Source organism: Moschus berezovskii, chromosome 21 (genome assembly GCF_049115385.1).
Source record: "Moschus berezovskii isolate FMDL1 chromosome 21, NW_MosBer_1.0, whole genome shotgun sequence".
Taxonomy (NCBI): Eukaryota; Metazoa; Chordata; class Mammalia; order Artiodactyla; family Moschidae; genus Moschus; species Moschus berezovskii.
Genome location: NC_142480.1, coordinates 71,364 through 90,878, shown reverse-complemented (window position 1 = coordinate 90,878; position 19,515 = coordinate 71,364). Strand labels below are relative to the sequence as shown.

The following is a 19,515-nucleotide window of genomic DNA, read 5'->3' as shown; positions in this document are numbered from 1 at the left end:
AGGTACCCAGTATGCTACTGGAGATCAGTGGAGAAATAACTCCAGAAAGAATGAAGGGATGGAGCCAAAGCGAAACAAATACCCAGTTGTGGATGTGACTGGTGATAGAAGCAAGGTCCGATGCTGTAAAGAGCAATATTGCATAGGAACCTGGAATGTTAGGTTCATGAATCAAGGCAAATTGGAAGTGGTCAAACAGGAGATGACAAGAGTGAACATCGACATTCTAGGAATCCGTGAACTAAAATGGACTGGAATGGGTGAATTTAACTCAGATGACCATTACATCTACTACTGTGGGAAGGAATCCCTTAGAAGAAATGGAGTACCCATCATGGTCAACAAAAGAATCCGAAATGCAGTACTTGGATGCAATCTTAGAAACGACAGAATGATTTCTGTTCATTTCCAAGGCAAACCATTCAGTATTACAATAACCCAAGTCTATGCCCCAACCAGTAAAGCTGAAGAAGCCGAAGTTGAATTGTTCTATGAAGACCTCCAAGACCTTTTAGAACTAATACCCTATAAAGATGTCCTTTTCATTGTAAGGGACTGGAATGCAAAAGTAGGAAGTCAAGAAACACCTGGAGTAACAGGCAAATTTGGCCTTGGAGCACGAAAGGAAGCAGGGCAAAGGCTAATAGAGTTTTGCCAAGAGAACGCACTGGTCATAGCAAACACCTTCTTTCAACAACACAAAAGAAGACTCTACACATGGACATCACCAGATGGTCAACACTGAAATCAGGTTGATTATATTCTTTGCAGCCAAAAATGGAGAAGCTCTATAGAGTTAGCAAAAACAAGGCCAGAAGCTGACTGTGGCTCAGATCATGAACTCCTTATTGCCAAATTCAGACTTAAATAGAAGAAAGTAGGGAAAACCACTAGACCATTCAGATATGACCTAAATCAAATCCCTTATGATTATACAGTGGAAGTAAGAAATAGATTTAAGGGTCTAGATCTGATAGATAGAGCACCTGATGAACTCTGGACGGAGGTTCGTGACATTGTACAGGCGACAGGGACCAAGACCATCCCCATGGAAAATAAATGCAAAAAAGCAAAATGGCTGTCTGAGGAGGCCTTACAAATAGCTGTGAAAAGAAGAGAAGTGAAAAGCAAAGGAGAAAAGGAAAGATATAAGCATCTGAATGAAGAGGTCCAAAGAATAGCAAGGAGAGATAAGAAAGCCTTCCTCAGCGATCAATGCAAAGAAATAGAGAAAAACAACAGAATAGGAAAAACAAGAGATCTCTTCAAGAAAATTAGAGATACCAAGGGAACATTTCATGCAAAGATGGGCTCGATAAAGGACACAAATTGTATGGACCTAACAGAAGCAGAAGATATTAAGAAGAGGTGGCAAGAATACACAGAAGATCTGTACAAAAAAGATCTTCATGACGAAGATAATCACGATGGCGTGATCACTCACCTGGAGCCAGACATCTTGGAATGTGAAGTCAAATGGGCCTTAGGGAGCATCACTACCAACAAAGCTAGTGGAGGTGATGGAATTGCAATTGAGCTATTTCAAATCCTGAAAGATGATGCTGTGAAAGTGCTGCACACAATATGCCAGCAAATTTGGAAAACTCAGCAGTGGCCACAGGACTGGAAAATGTCAGTCTTCATTCCAATCCCAAAGAAAGGCAATGCCAAAGAATGCTCAAACTACCGCACAATTGCACTCATCTCACACACTAGGAAAGTCATGCTCAAAATTCTCCAAGCCAGGCTTCTGCAATATGTGAACCGTGAACTCCCAGATGTTCAAGCAGGTTTTAGAAAAGGCAGAGGCACCAGAGATCAAATTGCCAACATCCGCTGGATCATGGAGAAAGCGAGAGAGTTCCAGAAAAACATCTATTTCTGCTTCATTGACTATGCCAAAGCCTTTGACTGTGTGGATCACAAGAAACTGTGGAACATTCTGAAAGAGATGGGAATCCCAGACCACCTGACCTGCCTCTTGAGAAACCTGTATGCAGGTCAGGAAGCAACAGTTAGAACTGGACATGGAACAACAGACTGGTTATAAATAGGAAAAGGAGTACGTCAAGGTTGCATATTGTCACCCTGCTTATTTAACTTCTATGCAGAGTACATCATGAGGAACGCTGGGCTGGAAGAAGCACAAGCTGGAATCAAGATTGCCGGGAGAAATATCAGTAACCTCAGATATGCAGATGACACCACCCTCATGGCAGAAAGTGAAGAGGAACTCAAAAGCCTCTTGATGAAAATGAAAGAGGAGAGTGAAAATGTTGGCTTGAAGCTCAACATTCAGAAAACAAAGATCAGGGCATCTGGTCCCATCACTTCATGGGAAATAGATGGGGAAACAGTGGAAACAGTGTCAGACTTTATTTTTTTGGGCTCCAAATCACTGCGGATGCTGATTGCAGCCATGAAATTAAAAGACGCTTGCTCCTTGGAAGGAAAGTTATGACCAACCTAGATAGTATATTAAAGAGCAGAGACATTACTTTTCCCACAAAGGTTCGTCTAGTCAAGGCTATGGTTTTTCCTGTGGTCATGTATGGATGTGAGAGTTGGACTGTGAAGAAAGCTGAGCGGAGAAGAATTGATGCTTTTGAACTGTGGTGCTGGAGAAGACTCTTGAGAGTCCCTTGGACTGCAAGGAGATCCAACCAGTCCATTCTAAAGGCGATCAATCCTGGGTGTTCATTGGAAGGACTGATGATAAAGCTGAAACTGCAATACTTCGGCCACCTCATGCGACGAGCTGACTCACTGGAAAAGACTCTGGTGCTGGGAGGCATTGGGGGCAGGAGGAGAAGGGTACGACAGAGAATGAGATGGCTGGATGGCATCACCGACTTGATGGAGGTGAGCTTGAGTGAACTCCGGGAGTTGGTGATGGACAGGGAGGCCTGGCATGCTGTGATTCATGGGGTCACAAATAGTGGGACACGACTGTGTGACTGAACTGAACTGAGGGTAAGGGTTAGGGTTAGGCTTTAGGGTTAGGTTTAGGGTCAGTTATAAAAAACTCAGATGAGCTGATACCTGGTTTGAGCCAGAAAGGACAGACAGGTTTCTTAGGGAATGAGGCAGACAGAACTGCACTTACCACATTAACACAGATGGCTTTCAGGTAGATGGGAAACACTAAGAATTTTTTTTTTTTCTCAAAATATAGGCTTCCCTGGTGTCTCAGACAGTAAAGAATCTGCTGGCAATGCAGGAGACCTGGTTTGATCCTGGGTTGGGAAGATTCTCTGGAGAAGGGAAAGGCTTCTCACTTCAGTATTCTTACCTGGAGACTTCTGTGGACTTTATAGTCCATGCGTTTGCAAAGAGTCGGGGACATGACTGATGGACTTTCACTTGGCTTATTTTAGGACACAGTTTACAATATCAATGAGACTTGTAGAAAACTTAATATTAAATTCTAACAATGTCACAGCTTTGAGTCCAAGTAATATTCAAGCTCGTAATACTCTAATCCTTTATTTTAAAAAAAATAGTGGTTAACATTTATTGATCATTTACTACATGATCAATCTTTCTGGCCACTTTAAACTGTATTCTTTCATTTGGTCCTCATAAATAACCTTAAGAGCCTATCCTACTATTATCTTTATTTTACATAAAGTGAAAGTATCAGTACGGAGACTGTCTCTTGTCCAAGATCACACAGCCAATAAGTGATGGAGCCAGAATTCCAACCCACGACGTCTGTCTTCAGAGATTAAAGGAGTATTTTGTAAAACCCTGATAGATCAGAGGTTAAAGCGTCTGCTTGCAATGCAGGAGACCCGGGTTCAATCCCTGGCTCAGGAAGATGCCTTGAAGAAGGAAATGACAACCCCACTCCAGTATTCTTGCCTGGAGAATCCCAGGGACGGGGGAGCCTGGTGGACTTCCGTCTAAGGGGTCACACAGAATCAGACACGACTGAAGTGACTCAGCAGCAGCAGCAGCAGCAAACTGGAATTTGGTCCAGGCATACTGAACTCTAAAACTGGGGCACTTAACCTGCAGGAAACGCAAAATGTGTTTCAGAGGCTCTCTATTGGGCATCTACCTGTACATAGCATGCTGCTGCTGCAAAGTCACTTCAGTCGTGTCCGACTCTGTGTGACCCCATAGATGGAAGCCCACCAGGCTCCCCCGTCCCTGGGATTCTCCAGGCAAGAACACTGGAGTGGTTGCCATTTCCTTCTCCAATGTGTGAAAGTGAAAAGTGAAAGTGAAGTCGCTCAGTCGTGTCCGACCCTTAGCGACCCCACGGACTGCAGCCCACCAGGCTCCTCCATCCATGGGGTTTTCTAGGCAAGAGTACTGGAGTGGCTTGCCATTGCCTTCTCCGGTACATAGCATGGGGGACTGGAAATCAAAGACCCAATACATGCCCGAAAAGTTTACACTGTTAAACGGTGTGTGGGGAGGAACAACTCCACATTAACCATTTCCAAAAAAGTAGAAAATTACTATCTCTATTAGAATTGAGCTGTGGGTAAATTGCTTAGTCGTTTGCCTATTCTCTCACAGAATCTGGTAGAATGTGTTTACAAAATTAACATGGATTTTTTTTTTTTAAATTTTAAAAAGGAGTTGCATAAAGTTACACATCACTTATGCCTCACTTCAGTTCAGTCATTCAGTCGTGTCCGACTCTTTGCCACCCCATGGACAGCAGCACACCAGGATTCCCTGTCCATGACCAACTCCTGGAGTTTACCCAAACTCATGTCCATTGAGTCGGTGATGCCACCCAACAATCTCATCCCCTGTCATCCCCTTCTTCTCCTGCCTTCAGTCTTTCCCAACATCAGGGTCTTTTCCAATGAGTCAGTTCTTCACATCAGGTGGCCAAAATATTCTAGTTTCAGCTTCAGCATCCGTCCTTCCAATGAATATTCAGGACTGATTTCCTTTAGGATTTACTGGATTGATTTTCTTGCAGTCCAAGGGACTCTCGAGTCTTTCTGAACGCACTGGTCATAGCAAATACCCTCTTCCAACAACACAAGAGAAGACTCTACACATGGACATCACCAGATGGTCAATACTGAAATCAGATGGATTATATTCTTTGCAGCCAAAGGTGGAGAAACATTGCCTTTCTTTGGGACTGGAATGAAAAGTGACTTTCCTGGGCCTGTGGCCACTGCTGCGTTTTCCAGATTTGCTGACATATTGAGTGCAGCACTTTCACAGCATCATCTTTTAGGATTTGAAATAGCTCAACTGCAATTACCTCCAGTAGATTTGTTCATTGTAATGCCTCCTAAGGCCCACTTGACTTTACATTCCAGGATGTCTGTCAGTAGTGAGTGATCACACCATCATGGTTATCTGAGTCATGAAGATCTTTTTTGTGTAGTTCTTCTGTGTATTCTTGCCACCTCTTCTTAATATCTTCTGCTTCTGTTAGGTTCATACCATTTCTGTCCTTTATTGTGCCCATCTTTGCATGAAATGTTCCCTTGGTATCTCTAATTTACTTGACGATATCTTTGGCCTTTCCCATTCTATTGTTTTCCTCTATTTCTTTGCATTGATCACTGAGGAAGGCTTTCTTATCTCTCCTTGCTATTGTTTGGAACTCTGCATTCAGATCGGTATATCTTTCCTTTTCTTCTTTGCCTTTTGCTTCTCTTCTTTTCTTAGTTATTTGTAAAGCATCCTCAGACAGCCTTTTCGCATTTCTTTTTCTTGGGGATGGTCTTGATCCCTGCCTCCTGTACAATGTCACGAACCTCCGTCCCAGTTCTTCAGGCACTCTGTTTATCAGATCTAATCCCTTGAATCTGTCACTTCCACTATAATCATAAGGGATTTGATTTAGGTCATACCTGAATGGTCTAGTGGTTTCCCCCACTTTCTTCAATTTGACTGAAGACTGTAGAGCTTTTCCATCTTCGGCTGCAAAGAATATAATCAATCTGATTTCGGTATTGAACATCTAGTGACGTCCATGTGTAGAACTTGTGTTGTTGGAAGAGGGTGTTTGCTATGACCAGTGCGTTCTCTTGGCAAAACTGTTAGCCTTTGCCCTGCTTCATTCTGTACCCCAAGGCCAAATTTACCTGTTACCCCAGGTATCTCTTGACTTCCTAATGTCCTATAATGAAAAGGACATTTTTTTTTTTTTGATGTTAGCTCTAGAAGATCTAGAAGGTCTTGTAGGTCTTCATAGAACCGTTCAACTTCAGCTTCTTTGGCATTATTGGTCAGGGCATAGACTTGGATTACTGAATGGTTTGCCTTGGAAACGAACAGAGATCATTCTGTCGTTTATGAGATTGCACCCAAGTACTGCATTTCGGACTCTCTTGTTGACTATGATGGCTACTTCATTTCTTCTAAGGGATTCTTGCCCACAGTAGTAGATGTAATGGTCATCTGAGTTAAATTCACCCATTCCAGTCCATTTTAGTTTGCTGATTCCTAAAATGTCGATGTTCACTCTTGCCATCTCGTTTGACCACTTCTAATTTACTTTGATTCATGGACATAACATTCTGGTTCCTATAACACTGCTCCTTACAGCATTGGACTTTATTTCCATCACCAGTCACATCCTCAACTGGGCATTGTTTTTCCTTTGTCTTGTTAGGAGCCCTAACATCTGAGTAGCCAGGATAGGCCTGAGACCTTGCTTAGGCCTAAGTTTTGATTTCCTGGAGAGAGGGTGGAGGCTAAGTCCACAGAAACTCCTCCCTAAGAAGATCCCGCCAGCGCCAAAATCAAGAAACTCCTCCCTAGAAAAGTCCCGCCGGCGCCAAAAGTCGGGCCAATCAGAGTAAAAAGGGAAATCCCCCAGAAAAACCCCGCATGCGTATAAACTGGCCAATGAGCTTCCGCGCATGCATGAACTGGCCAATGAGCTTCTGCCAGCTTGATCTTTTGAACAGAAATAGGTGCTTATGTAACCTGAGACTATAAAAACCGCTGTGACCTGGGCTTGGGGCTCTTGTCCCACTCCACTGCACTGGAGGAGGCATGAGCCCTAGCTCAAGCTAGAAATAAACCCCATTCTTGCTTTTGCATTGCTGCGAGTGTCTTATTCTACCAGTATGGGGGAAACGGACTCAGGGCATAACATTTGGGGGCTCGCCCGGGATCCCTCTGACTGGGGAGAATAACGCTCTCCCGGCAGAAGGGGTTCATCAGCCTGGAGGAGGGCTGATTATAGCACCGGTGCAAGGTCTGTTCAGGGGCGATCGCCGTAGCCAGCGTAAGGCCGAGGCCCAGCATTCGCGCTGGAAGGTAGCTGGCTCTTCAAGGTCAGGGGCGAATTGATCGCCATAGCCGGCATAAGGCCGAGGCCCAGCATTCGCGCTGGAAGGCAGCTGGCTCTTCGGGAGAGAGGAGGTCTTTCCCGATCCGGAATCTGGTGGGCGATGGACGCCCTTCGGTAAGGTTACTTTAAACTGCAGGAAGCCTCAGAGGTCTCAGAGACCTAGTAGTGTGTTTTCGGCGGACGTTTGTCTGTCCTCCGTTTGTCGTGTTATCGTGTGTGCCGGCATTGTCTCTGTCTCTCTCCTGTGTCTGTTCTCTGCCGTAATCTGTTCTGTGGTCATGGGTCAAGGAAGCTCTACCCCGCTCTCCCTCATGATGGATCATTTCTCTGACTTTAAATCTAGAGCACGAGACTTGTCTTTGCTAGTGAAGAGGAATAAGCTGGTGACGCTCTGCTCCTTGGAGTGGCCCACTTTTTATGTCGGGTGGCCGAGAGAGGGAACCTTCAGCCTGCCCACCATCCGGGCTGTTGGGGGAAGGTTCTCATGCCCGGCCCTTCCGGCCACCTGGACCAGATGCCCTATATCCTGGTCTGGCAAGATCTGGTGGGAAACCCACCAGCATGGATAAAGCCTTTTGTTTCTATCCTTTTCACCCATAATCCCACCTGGGATGACTGTCAGTAGCTGTTACAGGTGCTCTTCACCACGGAAGAACGGGAGCGGATTCTATCGGAAGCTCGGAAACATGTCCGGGGTGTGGACAGGAGGCCCACCCTGCAGCCGAACCTAATTGATGAGGGATTTCCATTGACCCGGCCCCAGTGGGACTTTGAGCGCGCAGAAGGTAGGGAGCATCTCCGAGTGTACCACCAGACTCTTATGGCAGGCCTCCGAGCAGCTGCCCGGAGACCAAGGAATTTGGCTAAGATAAAGTTGTTCAGGGATTGGTTTTGGGTATGGAGATTAAATGAAAATTACGCTGCGAATACAATCCCCAGAGCTTGGGTCAAGTAAAAAGGATGAATCGGACCCTAAAGGAAACTGGCAAAACTGGCAATAGAGACTGGCGGGGACTGGGTGACTCTCCTTCCTTATTCCCTTTTATTGTTTATGGGGTCCCTCCGCCCACCCCCTATAGAATCGGTCCAACTGTTTTATAAACTAGTAAATTTTATATTGTAATGTCTAATTCATGACTGAAGACTCACACTGTGTCTGTCTTAATATGTCTTGGTATGTCTTTGTCTCTGAGTAATATTTTTGAAGTTAATTTGTAAATGAGCTCTATTTAATTGGCTTAAAGGGTAAGCGCTTACAAATCAGATAATTCTAAATTAATAAATTCCAGGTTCAAGTAAAGTGGAAAATATTCAGTGTTAAATACCTGATATTAACGTTTGTTGATCTATCTAATATAGACATGTCTTAGAGTAATTAACATTAAGTAGAATATTTTCATTGTACCTAGGTTCAGTGTAAATTAAATATATCTGTTACAAGTTTGTCGACAAAGGAATTACCTTGAGTGAAAAAAAAAGACACAAAAACTTCTAAGAAATGTAAATGAGACACGAGCTTTTAGATAAACTCTATTAAGATTAAAAATATCTGTCTAAAACAGTTTCTCTAGATTTTGGTAACCTGAATTTCTGCTGCTGCTAAGTCACTGCAGTCGTGTCCGACTCTGTGCGACCCCATAGACGGAAGCCCTCCAGGCTCCCCGTCCCTGGGATTCTCCAGGCAAGAACACTGGAGTGGGTTGCCATTTCCCTCTCCAATGTGTGAGAGCAAAAAGTGAAAGTGAAGTCGCTCAGTCATGTCCGACCCTTAGCGACCCCATGGACCGCAGCCTGCCAGGCTCCTGCATCCATGGGATTTTCTAGGCAAGAGTACTGGAGTGGCTTGCCATTGCCTTCTCCGAACCTGAATTTCTAAGGTTGTGCTAAATTAAGTAACAAAAGTTTATTGAATAGCTAGGTCATTTCCAAATAAAACAAGGTTCTAAACATTCACTACTGAATACTAACTTACAGAAAAACTAAAGATTTTAGACTATTAACAAATAATGTTTGATGCCATCCTGAGATGTTTGCTAAAATTTTTTAAGTTATCACTGGTATTTATGTTCACCAATCTATAGAATGCTAATATAAAGGTCAATTCTTGGTTGCTTAAGGGAAGTAACATGTGTGTGTTCAGTAAAGAAGGTATGAATAATGAAGTTACATTTTATGAAGGAAAAAGGTAATAGGTCTGACTTACAGTTGGCTGTTTCAGGATGGGAGAACAAATGGGTACAGAAAGTGATAAAATGGTTTTGTGGAAAGTGGACCCCGAGGAAAGACTTTTTGTGTATAAACAAACGTTTTCTTGAGGTGTTAAACTGCATTTGACAATAGATCTAAGATTATTTGCCTCTTAAATGGTCTGTTCTATATTTGCCTCTGAAATCCTATATTGTTACTATGGCTGAGTGAATAGCTATTGTTTCAGTGACCTATAATCCCATCTGACTGAGTGTTCTAAACCTTTCTGATATTTGTTGACAAAACTTCCTAAATCAATCTGATGAAGCACTTTTGGCTTCTAGCTGACTTTGGGGTGCTTCAGAGGGCCCCTGAAACATCCCAAAGGGAGATATTACACTAATTGGGTTCAACTTCCATGTTAAATTACATGGGAAGTACTGTCAAGTGAATAATAAGTCTTGGGTATATTGTATGGTAAATGTTACTAATACAGATATCCTAGAAACAATTTATATATAAATTCTGATATATTCAGGTAAAATGTTGCCGTAATTCTGATTACTATCTTAAAGTGTTGTCACAGCACTAACCAAGTTTCTTGTGAAAATGCTTCCTCTTCCAGAAGATTTATAAAAAGGACTTTTGGATAAATACAAGTTTCTGAACTGGGTAAGAAATTAAAAGATTCTAGTGAGAAACCTGATGACTGTACAAAGGTTAACAAAAGGACCGAATGAACTGGCAAATATGCTTATAACTTTTATGGTTTCTGAAAAATTACTGGTTTGAATCTGTGTTTTCCAGATTTTAGGAAACCTTTCCCTCAAACTAATTATGACTTAACAGCAATTTGGTAAAACGGTATTTAATAGACAAATTGAAGCATTTAATGTTTTTCTCTGTCTGACCCCTTCAGAGACTGGAAACTCTTAGGCTTCCAGTAACTTTATCAGATAAACTAAGAAGGTTATCTCACTAACAGGTACAGAAATCTTAGTTTGGGAGACCTTAAGAAAGGGAGGAATTCACTCACATCTGTTATGCAAAATCTGTGATAAGCCTTTGAGATGACTTTCTCTAACCCTGAAAGGTCTTAAAGTTAAGTTTGAGACTCCATAAAAGTTTCAGAAAAAAAAAAAAAAGTCTATGGTTGTATAAATAATCAGGTCAAGTTTATTGAGAACAGATTTATTTTGTAAACAAGTCTTAATTTGGTTATATTTGGTAAAAATGAGAGTAATTTTAGGGGAAAAAAATGATGTTTCAATGACTGTTAAATCCCAGTTTGTTAATGGAAGTCTGTATCTACTAAGACTCATTTCCTGAATGGATCTTTGCTGTTATGTGATATTAATATAGGATTTGGTTGAGTTCTTGAAGAGCACCCTAGGTTTGTTTCTGAAGCTTGTCTCAGTGATCTATCTTTGGATGAAGATCAGATGCCTCATGACCTGCAACCAGGACTAGAAAAAGACGTAATTTAAGGGACTGTCTCCAACCTGGATGGAAGGACTTTTTTCAGAAGAAACTACACTACACCAGGATGAGAAGACAACAACATCAGAGGTAGACAGCTTGCCCAAGATGCTGGACCTGATTCGTATGATTATTTATGATGTTTTCTTGACTTCTTAGATCTCTGCATATAAATCAAATGCTTTTCTACCATAGGCCTGATCCTATGCTAGTTTTAGAAGTTAATCCAATTGTCGGGTTTGTAGACATGTAAAAGCTCATTCTGCTTATACAAAAACTCTGTTAGACTTGTGCCATCCTAATGTCCTTAAAGCATGGCAATAGTCTGCTTCTAAATTGGAAAATGAAAAACACTAGCTGGAAATCAGAGTCAGGGCTATGGGAAATCCAAGAGGGCTGCTTGGCTTTTCCCAGCTCCCTGACAAACCTCATTTTTTTATTGGATGGGTTAAAGCCTCCCTGGCTACAGGGCCTCCATAATGAAAAAATCACGGAATATTAAGTTTTGTAAATTGTTAAATTAAGTTTCTAGTTTTGTTAATGTCTAGTGTTTACTAAGACTCACTGCTGAAACAGTTTCTTGTTACGTGATACTGCTAAAAGATTTAATTAAGTTATTAAAAAGGACACTCTAGGTTATTTTCTAGGGCTTATCTCAGTAACCAATCTTCAGATAAAGGTCAGATGCTCCATAATGTACAACCAGGAGATTAACACCAGGCTATAGTCATTTAACAAATGAAGTCAGGTGACTTGGGGTATACCAGGCTTTATCTAAGAAAAGTTCTTGACTTATAATTCTTATTTTACTCTTAACTGCTAGCTATGGCTATATTATTTTCTATGTCACTTGTTTCACTGAGCCTGTGATATAATGCAGATATGCAGTTCCATATGAGATCAATAATTGTAATAGTGTGACTCTGGGTATGAGAAAAAGCAACAAGAGGGAATATTTTCCTGGACCAGGAGGCTAGTGAGACAGTGGTCCAGAGACTTTTGCTACTTGCAAGGCCTGGTCCAGTTTTAGCACACTGAGTGGCCCATCGCTTCCCTAGACCTGGGAATGAGCCTTCCCAGCATCGCGGGACACAATGGCCATGAAATGGTGTCACATGGTCGGATATGTGGCTATGAAGAGACTCTGCTGACTAGAAGTTGGTACTTGCCAACTGCCTCTACAAAGATTATGTCATGACCATTGCAAGCTGCTGACATTCAACACCCCCTGAAAGAAGTTCAGGGTGAAAATCAGGAATGAGGCACTCTGTGCTCTGAAAAAAACTGGCAGAACAGGCCTTCAGATAGTCAGATCTTTTCAGAAAAAGGTTTTATGAGTTCCAATTCTTGCATCTTCTCATACCTAGAAAAACACTGACGTCATTAATGGTGACATCTGCTTTGGCTATTAAAAAATTTTACTATTAAAAGTCAAAATAGAGTAGCTATGGTTCAGACATCCTGGGAAATAACTATTTCCCAGATATCCTGAAAAATGATATTATGGGTGTGATTTCAGATTAGACGCTGTAACCTAATGTAGTACTTAATGCTTCTGTAATGCAATTTTTGCTTCTGTACTTTGCTTGCTGCTCGTAAAACCAAAGTTACTCCATTTTAGATAAGGTTGTCTTTAAGTAAAGATTCCTAAAATTGTTTTTGAATAAGGCTGTATAAAGATCCCTGGATCAAACTCTACCCACGGAGGAAGATTCCTCCGTTTGAACAACAGAAAAGGGGGGAGATGTTAGGAGCCCTAACATCTGAGTAGCCAGGATAGGCCTGAGACCTTGCTTAGGCCTAAGTTTTGATTTCCTGGAGAGAGGGTGGAGGCTAAGTCCACAGAAACTCCTCCCTAAGAAGATCCCGCCAGCGCCAAAATCAAGAAACTCCTCCCTAGAAAAGTCCCGCTGGCGCCAAAAGTCGGGCCAATCAGAGTAAAAAGGGAAATCCCCCAGAAAAACCCCGCACGTGTATAAACTGGCCAATGAGCTTCTGCGCGTGCATGAACTGGCCAATGAGCTTCTGCCAGCTTGATCTTTTGAACAGAAATAGGTACTTATGTAACCTGAGACTATAAAAACCGCTGTGACCTGGGCTTGGGGCTCTTGTCCCACTCCACTGCACTGGAGGAGGCATGAGCCCTAGCTCAAGCTAGAAATAAACCCCATTCTTGCTTTTGCATTGCTGCCAGTGTCTTATTCTACCAGTATGGGGGAACCGGACTCAGGGCATAACAGTCTCTTCGTTCTTTCTGAAGTTATTTCTCTACTCTTCTCCAGTAACATATTGGGCACCTACCTACCTGGGGAGTTCATCGTTCACTCTCCTTATCTTTTTGCGTTTTCATACTGTTCATGGGGTTCTCAAGGCAATAATACTGAAGTGGTTTGCCATTCCCTTCTCCAGTGGACGACGTTTTGCCAGAAGTCTCCACCATGACCCGTCCATCTTGGGTGGCCCTACACAGCATGGCTCAGTTTCATTGAGTTAGACAAGGCTGTGGTCAATGTGATCAGTTTGATTAGTTTTCTGTGTTTTTGGATTCTACCTGAACAAACACAAAAGGGCTTGAGTCTCACTACTATTTCCCCATAAAGTGTCACACAAACACCCAATCCAACTAATCTTTTTGGCGTCAACAGTACACTGCTGAGGGTGCTTATATGCCAGGTGACAGCATTGTCAGGAAGGAGGCTTGAGCTAACATTCCCAGGACCAGCAGAGGTGAAGACTGGCTTAATTTTGCCTTGAAATTCCTAGCGGCCTTGATCCCACAATGCAATCTTGTCCCAGCCCAACATAGCACACACTAAACCTTTAAAAATTGTTCAGTGAAGAAGCACCCTGCTAGACTGTTGCCACCCAACCCCAGTTCAGCAGTGGGACTCAAGCCTGCCCAGCCTCCAGGGATGCGATAGTGTCCCAAGCCAGGGAAGTCGGACATCATACAGTAGGCACTGCTTTCCTTCCCTTTTCTTTAACATCTTGCCAATACTACCCACAGCATAATCCAGTTGACCTGCTGTGACGATTGTCACTGTACTGATTCGATATGAAGTCATCTATGGGTTTTCTCTATGGTGTTCAGGGGACTATTTGCCTTAGGAGTTTGAGCAGAGTGATGATTTTGCTGGGTGCACGTCTAGGCTCCTGAAGGAAGCAGTGCTCGCGGTTTGTTGGGGTGCAAGTGCCTTTTGATCGATGGAGCTCTCAGGAGGCCAAAGTGTGGGAATGACGTAAGGCCCGACCTGAGAGTGTTTCTTTCAGGCATTCAGAGACTGTCCGTCTCCATTCTAGTGGCTGCTGTCAATGGGTGTTCCCACCCACAGCCTGGGGCGGTTCTTCTTCCTCTAGACTCTCTTCCAGGTTGATTGCCTGTAGCCTTGCCGTGTCAGCGTTTGTGAGTTATCGCAATGTGACTTCCCATTGTCCTTTCAGTCGGCATTCCTGCAGTAATTAGGGATGCTGAGCGCCTTGTTTGGTGGGGGAAGTTGGGTGTGTCTGTGCTTTTCTGTTTCTTTCTTTCTTTCTTCTCCTTTAAGGGTGTGAGGATGATTTATATTTGGCAGTTGGATTCCTGAATATCCACTGCCATTCCCTGGGGGCAGCTGGCTGGAAGGGAAGCTCAGGCCTTGTGTATTGAACTGAGGTGCCTGTGGTCAGGTTGTAGTTGGCCCCGGCGGCGCAGACGCGACGCGAGAGACGCCGGCCCCGGCGCAACGAACCACGCAAAGAGGTGCGGCCGTGAGGAGCTACCCCACGCCTGAGGCCAGGGCCGGCGGCCGAGAGGAGCTACCCCACGTCCAACAGGCGGTGGCTGCGCGGACGCAGGAGGGCCGAGAGGAGCTACTCCGCGTTCAAGGTCAGGAGGGGCGGCCTCGAGGAGATACCCCTCGTCCAAGGTAAGGTACAGCGGCTGCACTTTGCTGGAGCGTCTGTGAAGAGATTTTCCACGACCAAGGTAAGAGAAACCCAAATAAGACGGTAGGTATTGCTAGGGGGCACCAGAGGGCGGACAGACTGAAATCATAATCACAGGAAACTAGCCAATCTGATCACATGGACCACAGCCGAATGTGGTCCACTGGAGAAGGGAATGGCAAACCACTTCAGTATACTTGCCTTGAGAACCCCATGAACAGTAACAAAGGGCAAAATGATAGGATACTGAATGAGGAATTCCCCAGGTCAGTAGGTGCCCAGTATGCTACTGGAGCTCAGTGGAGAAATAACTATAGAAGGAATAAAGGGATGGAGCAAAAGCAACACCAGTACCCAGTTGTGGATGTGACCAGTGATAGAAGCAAGGTCCGGTGCTGTAAAGAGCAGTATTGCATAGGAACCTGGAATGTTAGGTCCATGAATCAAGGCAAATTGGAAGTGGTCAAACAGGAGATGGCAAGAGTGAACGTTGACATTCTAGGAATCAGTGAATTAAAATGGACTGGAATGGGTGAATTTAACTCAGACGACCATTATATCTACTACTGTGGGCAGGAATCCCTTAGAAGAAATGGAGTAGCCATCATGGTCAACAAAAGAGTCCGAAATGCAGTACTTGGATGCAATCTTAAAAATGACAGGATGATTTCTGTTCGTTTCCAAGGCAAACCATTCAATATTACTGTAATCCAGGCCTATGCCCCAACGAGTAGTGCTGAAGAAGCCGAAGTTAATCGGTTCTATGAAGACCTACAAGACCTTTTAGAACTAACACCCAAAAAAGATGTCGTTTTCATTATAGGGGACTGGAATGCAAAAGTAGGAAGTCAAGAAACACCTGGAGTAACAGGCAAATTTGGCCTTGGAGCACGGAATGAAGCAGGGCAAAGGCTAATAGAGTTTTGTCAAGAGAACGCACTGGTCATAGCAAACACCCTCTTCCAACAACACAAGAGAAGACTCTACACATGGACATCACCAGATGGTCAACACCGAAATCAGATTGATTATATTCTTTGCAGCCAAAGATGGAGAAGCTGTATACAGTTAGCGAAAACAAGACCAGGAGCTGACTGTGGCTCAGATCACGAACTCCTTATTGCGAAGTTCAGACTTAAATTGAAGAAAGTAGGGAAAACCACTAGACCATTCAGATATGACCTCAATCAAATCCCTTATGATTATACAGTGGAAGTGAGAAATAGATTTAAGGGACTAGATCTGATTGATAGAGTGCCTGATGAACTCTGGACGGAGGTTCGTGACATTGTACAGGAGACAGGGACCAAGACCATCCCCATGGAAAAGAAATGCAAAAGAGCGAAATGGCTGTCTGAGGAGGCCTTACAAATAGCTGTGAAAAGAAGAGAGGCGAAAAGCAAAGGAGAAAAGGAAAGATACAAGCATCTAAATGCAGAGTTCCAAAGAATAGCAAGGAGAGATAAGAAAGCCTTCCTCAGTGATCAATGCAAAGAAATAGAGGAAAACAACAGAATAGGAAAAACAAGAGAGCTCTTCAAGAAAATTAGAGATTCCAAGGGAACATTTCATGCAAAGATGGGCTCGATAAAGGACAGAAATGGTATGGACCTAACAGAAGCAGAAGATATTAAAAAGAGGTGGCAGGAATACACAGAAGAACTGTACAAAAAAGATCTTCACGACCAAGATAGTCACGATAACGTGATCACTGACCTAGAGCCAGACATCTTGGAATGTGAAGTCAAGTGGGCCTTAGAAAGCATCACTACGAACAAAGCTAGTGGTGGTGATGGAATTCCAGTTGAGCTATTTCAAGTCTTGAAAGATGATGCTGTGAAAGTGCTGCACTCAATATGCCAGCAGATTTGGAAAACTCAGCAGTGGCCACAGGACTGGAAGAGGTCAGTCTTCATTCCAATCCCAAAGAAAGGCAATGCCAAAGAATGCTCAAACTACCGCACAATTGCATTCATCTCACACGCTAGTAAAGTCATGCTCAAAATTCTCCAAGCCAGGCTTCAGCAGTATATAAACCGTGAACTCCCAGATGTTCAAGCAGGTTTTAGAAAAGGCAGAGGCACCAGAGATCAAATTGCCAACATCCGCTGGATCATGGAGAAAGCAAGAGAGTTTCAGAAAAACATCTATTTCTGCTTTATTGACTATGCCAAAGCCTTTGACTGTGTCGATCACAATAAACTGTGGAACATTCTGAAAGAGATGGGAATACCAGATCACCTGACCTGCCTCTTGAGAAACCTGTATGCAGGTCAGGAAGCAACTGTTAGAACTGGACATGGAACAACAGACTGGTTCCAAATAGGAAAAGGTGTACGTCAAGGTTGTATATTGTCACCTTGCTTATTTAACTTATATGCAGAGTACATCATGAGGAACGCTGGGCTGGAAGAAGCACAAGCTGGAATCAAGATTGCCGGGAGAAATATCAATAACCTCAGATATGCAGATGACACTACCCTTATGGCAGAAAGTGAAGAGGAACTCAAAAGCCTCTTGATGAAAGTGAAAGAGGAGAGTGAAAATGTTGGCTTGAAGCTCAACATTCAGAAAACAAAGATCATGGCATCTGGTCCCGTCACTTCATGAGAAATAGATGGAAAAACAGTGGTAACAGTGTCAGACTTCGTTTTTTTTGGGCTCCAAAATCACTGCAGATGCTGATTGCAGCCATGAAATTAAAAGACGCTTGCTCCTTGGAAGGAAAGTTATGACCAACCTTGATAGTATATTAAAAAGCAGAGACATTACTTTGCCAACCAAGGTCCGTCTAGTCAAGGCAATGGTTTTTCCCGTGGTCATGTATGGATGTGAGAGTTGGACTGTGAAGAAGGCTGATCGCCGAAGAATCGATGCTTTTGAACTGTGGTGTTGGAGAAGACTCTTGAGGGTCCCTTATACTGCAAGGAGATCCAACCAGTCCATTCTAGAGGAGATCAATCCTGGATGTTCATTGGAGGGACTGATGCTAAAGCTGAAACTGCAATACTTTGGCCACCTCATGCGACGAGTTGACTCACTGGAAAAGACTCTGATGCTGGGAAAGGTTGGGGGCGGGAGGAGAAGGGGACGACGGAGAATGAGATGGCTGGATGGCATCACCGACTCGATGGACATGAGTTTGAGTGAACTCCGGGAGTTGGTGATAGACAGGGAGGCCTGGCGTGCTGTGATTCATGGGGTCGCGGAGAGTCGGACACGACTGAGCGACTGAACTGAACTGACTGCCTGTGGTCAGGTTGTAGTTACAGAAAATGTCCACAAAGCGGCAGCACTTTCCCATGCCCACCTTTGGATCCTCGGGGCAAGTGGAGCCGTAGAGCCCCCTGGCTTCCTGGGCTGTGCAAGAAATGAGTGGGATGTGCCTGAGCAGAGAGGAAGGGCCTGAGTCTCACTCTTTTCCCCCTACAGCATCACACAAACAGCCCATCCAGACGAGTCCCTTCAGGGCCCACAGTGCACTGCTGGGAGTTCTTAGGTGTTAGAAGGCTGCATTCTCAGGCAGGAGGCTGGAACTGAGATCCCCAGCACCAGGAGAGGGATATATTCACCAGGTTGCCGAATAGCCTCAGGTATGCAGATGACACCACACTTATGCCAGAAAGTGAAGAACTACATAGCATCTTGATGAAAGTGAAAGAGGAGAGTGAAAAAGTTGGCTTAAAACTCAGCATTAAAAAAACTAAGGTCATGGCATCCGGTCCCATCACTTCATGGCAAATAGATAAGGAAGCAATGGAAACAGTGCTTTATTTATTTATTTTTTAATTTTCCTGGGTTCCAAAATCACTGCAGAGGGTGATGTCAGCTGTGAAATTAAAAGACACTTGCTCCTTGGAAGAAAAGCTTTGACCAACCTGGACAGCATATTGAAAATCAGAGACCTTACTTTGCTGACAAAGTCTGTCTAGTCAAGGCTATGGTTTTTTCAGTGGTCGTGTATGGATGTGAGAGTTGGGCCATAAAGAAGGCTGAGCACCAAAGAATTGATGCTTTTGAACTGCAGTGCTGGAGAAGACTCTTGAGAGTCCTTTGGACTGCAAGGAGGTCAAACCAATCCATCCTAAAGGAAATAAGTCCTGAATTTTCACTGGAAGGACTGATGTTGAAACTGAAACTCCACTCCTTTGGCTACCTGATGCTAAGAGCTGACTCATTGGAAAAGACCCTGATTCTGGGAAAGATTGAAGGTGAGGGGAGAAGGGGATGACAGAGGATGAGACGGTTGGATGGCGTCACCGACTCAATGGAGATACGTTTGAGTGAACTCCGGGAGTTGGTGATGGACAGGGAGGCCTGGCGTGCTGCAGTCCTTGTGGTCACAAAGAGATGGACACAACTGAGCGACTGAACTGAACTGAGATATGAGGAGATGCAAGGATTGAGGTAATAAAATCTGTCCCTAAATACATCCAGCGATCTAAAGGCCTGTCCCACCAGATGGAGCACGGAGCACCTCACTCCACCCTGCACGCCTCAGCGGGCGTGGAGGGCCAGCAGCTGCGGCAGCGTGGGCTTTAACCTCTGCAGAGGCAGATGGCAGGTACCTTTGCTGTTCAGTCATTGGCAATGCTCTCGTTAAGTGCTGATTTGTAACTGACAGTGGGTTATTCTTG

General features: G+C 43.9%; 1 long non-coding RNA gene across 1 annotated transcript; it reads left to right on the top strand.

Annotated features, from left to right (window-relative positions):
- The first annotated feature begins 2,415 nt into the window (after positions 1-2,415).
- Positions 2,416-18,434, top strand: LOC148774453 (uncharacterized). The gene is made up of 3 exons (XR_016035710.1): positions 2,416-7,254; positions 7,334-14,620; positions 18,138-18,434. It is a non-coding gene; the product is annotated as an uncharacterized LOC148774453 (long non-coding RNA).
- Positions 18,435-19,515: the final 1,081 nt, after the last annotated feature.